Source organism: Bison bison, unplaced genomic scaffold (assembly GCF_000754665.1).
Source record: "Bison bison bison isolate TAMUID 2011002044 unplaced genomic scaffold, Bison_UMD1.0 scf7180017864487, whole genome shotgun sequence".
Taxonomy (NCBI): Eukaryota; Metazoa; Chordata; class Mammalia; order Artiodactyla; family Bovidae; genus Bison; species Bison bison.
In genome coordinates, this window is record NW_011495047.1 from 5,299,014 (window position 1) to 5,305,013 (window position 6,000).

The following is a 6,000-nucleotide window of genomic DNA, read 5'->3' on the forward strand; positions in this document are numbered from 1 at the left end:
TATAAAATTTGGTCTCCTATAATAGTGAGCTGGCCAAAAAGTTCATTCATTTTCTTTTTGTAGCAACCTATGGAAAAACCTGAATGAACATTTTGGCCAACCTAATACTACCCATCATACAGATTCCTCTATGACAGGTAATACTATAAGTTACCAGTCACTTCATGCTAATAGAAATGAATTGAGAAATGTGTCCTTGAAAAGATATTTTAAAAGAAGAATGTGTAAAGTTAGTGGACTCAGGAGTACAGGAGTCTCCAGGAAAGAAACGAACTGAAAAGGAGAAACTGAAGCTGTGTTTCTATCTATTTAAAAAAATATATTTTTTATTTATGTTTATTTTTGGCTGTGCCGGGTCTTGGTTGCTGCACAGGCTTTTCTCTATTTGCAGAGAACAGGAGCTTCTCATTTGGTGGCTTCTCTCGGTGCAGAGTACAGGCTCTAGGGTGTGTGGGCTTCTTCAGTTTTGACTCCTGAGCTCTAGAGCACACGCTCAGCAGCTGTGTTCCATGGCCTTAGTTGTTCCATGGTATGTGAAATCTTCCCGGACCAGGGATCGAACCTGTGCCCCCTGCATTGACAGGCAAAATATTTTACCACCAGGCTACCAGGGAAGCCTCTAAAATACCTATTTTACAATTTGAGGTGAGACTTTATTTCCCGGAGAGACTAATGTCCTCCTGCCAAGATGTGTCAGAGCAAGGCTCTTTCTCTTAAATAACACATTTAACCTTTATGTGCATGCTCAGTCGCTCAGCTGTGTCTGACTCTTTGTGACCCTGTGGACTGTAGCCTGCCAAGCTCCTCTGTCCATAGGATTTTTCCAGGCAAGAATACTGAAAGAAATTGCCATTTAGTCCTCCAGCAGATCTTCCCAACTCAGGGATTGAGCTGATGTTCCTCTTGCATCTCCTGCTTTGGCAAGTGGATTCTTTACCACTGAGCTACCAGGAAAGCCCCGAGTAACCTCTTTGTAGCTCTTCCTTAAACAGAAAGTGTGAAATAATTCACAAAACCCTATAAGAGAACAGAAAGATGGTTATAATGGGTCATCCCTACTGCCTTGTTGCTCTTTGATCAGCTGTGGACCTGTGTGCTAGACTTAACTTCTGAATTGTAGGCCTCTCTTGTTGTGGAGCATGGATTCCAGGGCACACGGGCTTCGGTAGTTGCAGCACATGGCTTCAGTAGTTGCGGTGCATGGGCTTAGTTGCTCTGCAATATGTGGGATCTTCCTGGACCAGAGATGGAGTTGGTGTCCCCTGCGTTGCAAGGTGGACTCTTAACCATTGGACCACCAGGGGAATCCCTGTATTTTTCCTTTGCTCTGGATATTTCTAGTCTGCACCCCCTGCCTGGCGGGGGGGCTCTCCTCACCCCTTCTTTGTCTGATAGACCTTTACCTATGTTTGAAGATCAGAGAAGAAGTCAAGTCCTGCTGCTTGAGGCTCATCTGCCCCGGGTCCCTTCAGCGTCCATTGCTCTTTCTCCAGTGCTCCCACCAAGTGCCATCTGCACGTCCTTTGCCACCGCCACCATTGCTGTGTTGTGGACGTGTTTGTCTCCATGTCTTATCTTCTCCCCTGGATTTTAAACCCCTTGAGGATAGTGAATTTTACTTATTCATCATTTTAGAGGTATATCATCACTTTATCCATCAGAGCACCTGGTAGAGCTCTGTACATAGTCATCACTCAGAAACTGTTAGTTGAATTATCTGTTGACATAATTTCATACTCCCCACAGTGTCCTAGACAACACAGTAAGTACTGTACACACACACACACACACACACACACACACACACACAGAGTTTCATAAGTCTAAATATTTCTATTGGTGAGCTGATTTCATTAATCACATGGATCACAGCCTTGTCTAACTCAATGAAATTATGAGACATGCCGTGTAGGGCCACCCAAGATGGATGGGTCATGGTGGAGAATTCTGACAGAATGTGGTCCACTGGAGAAGGTAATGGCAAACCACTTCAGTATTCTTGCCTTGAGAAGCCCATGAACAGCATGAAAAGACAAAAAGATAGGACACTGAAAGAGGAACTCCCCAGGTGAGTAGGTGTCCAATATGCTACTGGAGATCAGTGGAGAAATAACTCCAGAAAGAATGAAGAGACAGACCCAAAACAAAAACAACACCTGTGGGTGTGACTGGTGATGGAAGTAAAGTTCAATGCTATAAAGAGCAATATTGAATAGGGACCTAGAATGTTAGGTCCATGAATCAAGGCAAATTGGAAGTGGTCAAACAGGAGATGGAAAGTGTAAACATCAACATTTTTGGAATCCGTGAACTGAAATGGACTGCAATGGGCGAATTTAACTCAGATGACCGTTATATCTACTACTGTGGGCAAGAATCCCTTAGAAGAAATGGAGTACCCATCATAGTCAACAAAAGAGTCTGAAATGCAGTACATGGATGCAATCTCAAAAACGACAGAATAATCTCTGTCCGTTTCCAAGGCAAACATTCAATATCACAGTAATCCAAGTCTATGCCCCAACCAGTAATGATGAAGAAACTGACGTTGAACAGTTCTATGAAGATCTACAAGACCTACTAGAACTAACACCCCCAAAAGATGTCCTTTTCATTATAGGGGACTAGAATGCAAAAGTAGGAAGTCAAGAGATACCTGGAGTAATAGGCAAATCTGGCCTTGGGGTACAAAACGAAGCAGGTCAAAGGCTAACAGAGTTTGCCAAGAGAACACATTGGTCATAACAAACACCCTCTTCCAACAACACAAGAGACATGGACATCACCAGATGGTCAACACCAAAATCAGATTGATTATGTTCTTTGCAGCCAAAGATGGAGAAGCTCTATACAGTCAGCAAAAACAAGATTGGAAGCTGACTGTGGCTCAGATCATGAACTCCTTATTGACAAATTCAGACTTAAATTGAAGAAAGTAGGGAAATCTACTAGGCCATTCAGGTATGACCTAAATCAAATCCCTTATGATTATACAGTGGAAGTGACAAATAGGTTCAAGGGATTAGATCTGATAGAGTGCCTGAAGAACTATGGATGGAGGTACGTGACATTGTACAGGAGGCAGTGATCAAGACCATCCCCAAGAAAAAGAAATGCAAAAAGGCAAAATGATTGTCTGAGGAGGACGTACAAATATCTGAGAAAAGAAGAGAAGCTAAAGGTGAAGAAGAAAAGGAAAGATATACCCATTTGAATGCAGAGTTCCAAAGAATAGCAAGGAGAGAGATAAGAAAGCCTTCCTCAGTGTTCAGTGCAAGGAAATAGAGGAAAATAATAGAATGGGAAAGACTACAGATCTCTTCAAGAAAATTAGTGATACCAAAGGAACATTTCATGCAAATATGGGCACAATTAAGGACATAAATGGTATGAAAAACTAAGATATTAGTTAGTATGAAAAACTAAGAAGATATTAAGAAGAGGTGGCAAGAATACACAGAAGATCTTCATGACCCAGATAACCACGGCAGTGTGATCACTCACCAAGAGCCAGACATCCTGGAATGTGAAGTCCAGTGATGCTTAGGAAGCATCATTACGAAGAAAGCTAGTGGAGGTGATGGAACTCCAGTTGAGTTATTTCAAAGATGAAAAGATGATGATGTGCTAAAAGATGATGCTGTGAAAGTGCTGCACTCAATATGCCAGCAAATTTGGAAAGCTCAGCAGTGGCCACAGGACTGGAAAAGATCAGTTTTCATTCCAATCCCAAAGAAAGGCAATGCCAAAGATTGTTCAAACTACAGCACAATTGCCCTCATCTCACATGCTAGCAAAATAATGCTCAAAATTCTCCAAGCCAGGCTTCAATACTATGTGAACTGTGAAATTCCAGACGTTCAAGCTGGATTTAGAAAAGGCAGAGGAACCAGAGATCAAATTGCCAACATCCATTGGATCATCAAAAAAGCAAGAGAGTTCCAGAAAAACTTCTACTTCTGCTTTATTGACTATGCCAAAGCCTTTGACTCTGTGGATCACAACAAACTGTGGAAAATTCTGAAAGAAATGGGAATACCAGACCACCTGACCTGCCTCCTGAGAAATCTGTATGCAGGTCAAGCAGCTACAGTTAAAACTGGACATGGAACAACAGACTGGTTCCAAATCAGGAAAGGAGTATGTCAAGGCTATATATTGTCACCCTGCTTATTTAACTTATATGCAGAGTACATCATGTGAAATGCCGGGCTGGATGAAGCACAAGCTGGAATCAAGATTGCTGGGAGAAATATCAGTAACCTCAGATATGCAGATGACACCACCCTTATGGCAGAAAGTGAAGAACTAACGAGCCTCTTGATGAAAGTGAAAGAAGAGAGTGAAGAAGTTGGTTTAAAACAACATTCAGAAAACGAAGATTATGACATCCGGCCCCATCACTTCATAGCAAATAGATGGGGAAACAATGGAAACAGTGAGAGACTATTTTCTTGGGCTCCAAAATCACTGCAGATGGTGACTGCAGCCATGAAATTAAAAGACGCTTGCTCCTTGGAAGAAAAGCTATGATCAACTTGACAGCATATTAAAAAGCAGAGCCATTACTTTACCAACAATGGTCCATCTAGTCAAAGGTATGGTTTTTCCAGTAGTCATGTATGGATGTGAGAGTTGGACTATAAAAAAAGCTGAGTACCGAAGAATTGATGCTTTTGAACTGTGGTGTTGGAGAAGACTCTTGAGAGTCCCTTGGACTGCAAGGGGATCTAACCAGTCAATCCTAAAGGAAATCAGTCCTGGATATTCATTGGAAGGACTGATGTTGAAATTGAAACTCCAATACTTTGGCCACCTGATGCAAAGAACTGACTCAGTGGAAAAGACCCTGATGCTGGGAAAGATTGAAGGTAGAAGAAGGGGATGACAGAGGATGAGATGGTTGGATGGCATCACTGTCTCAATGGACATGAATTTGAGCAAGCTCCGGGAGTTGGTGATGGACTGGGAAGCCTGGTGTGCTGCAGTCCATGGGATCGCAGAGTCGGACACGACTGAGCAACTGAACTGAACTGATTAGACTGTCTTTCCCTTTCATTAGAGTCACATGTAACCCAAAATGAGGATCAACCAGAAAACTTGTATGCCTTCAGTCTAAAAGGTCACCTTTCTCATCTGCCTGCAAAATTTGACCACTTTTTCCAGCCTTGGGTTAGAAAGGCACCAATCTGTTACAAATCGTGACCTCTGATAGCCACAGAAGACGCACCTGCATTCTACTGGGCATAGATCCTGCCAGAATGTCAGTTCATTCTACCAGTATTTTTATAACCAATGATAAAATGAAAACGATTCAGGTTTTTTTTTTTTTCCTTTGCTCACTTCTGCTGTGAAGGCTGTTCCCATTTGGTTTGTTCATACATTAAACAATTACTGCATTCTCATGCCAGCCACTTGGCTAAAGTCTCAAGATATAAAGATGAATTATCCCCAGCCCTGCCCTTCAGGGGTTCACAATCAGGAAAAGAGACTGAAAAGGCCACTGGACAAGTTCAAAGTCTCGGGTGAAATCAAGCCCTGAGGTTCTGACAATGGCCCACGTCAGTGCGTTTGCCTGTTAGACTCTGCCATCTGTCCCTGCGTGAGACGTTTGCTGGAACTCCTTCCCACTGGCCGCTTTGGGTTTGAATGACCTTGGCGACAGCCTGAAATCCAGAGCTTCGAGGGGTGCTTTTAGAGTTCCTGGTCTGCACTTATGTGCTTCAAATAGACATTCACAAACCTCTAATTATCTCCTCTTACCAGGCTGCCTAAATGACTGATGCCCAGCTCTCTCAGTCACTCCAAGAATGGATTTCTATTTAGCCCATGCCCGCCCGAGATGCATTAGGGTACCCAGAACATGTGTGTCCGCTCCGAGAGGCACAGGGCAATTAACAGAAGCCAAGCAATTTGCAAAATGCCTCAACTTCCTGCTTCTTTCTGAGGCAAAGAAATTGTCACACCTTAACCTCAGCAGGCTCATAGGCAGCATAATTC

General features: G+C 42.9%; 1 protein-coding gene across 1 annotated transcript in view; it reads left to right on the forward strand.

The window, feature by feature from the left end:
* The window catches only part of RCAN2 (regulator of calcineurin 2), a 233,395-nt gene that overhangs the window by 123,430 nt on the left and 103,965 nt on the right, over positions 1–6,000 (forward strand). The gene's annotated exons all lie outside the window — the stretch shown is intronic.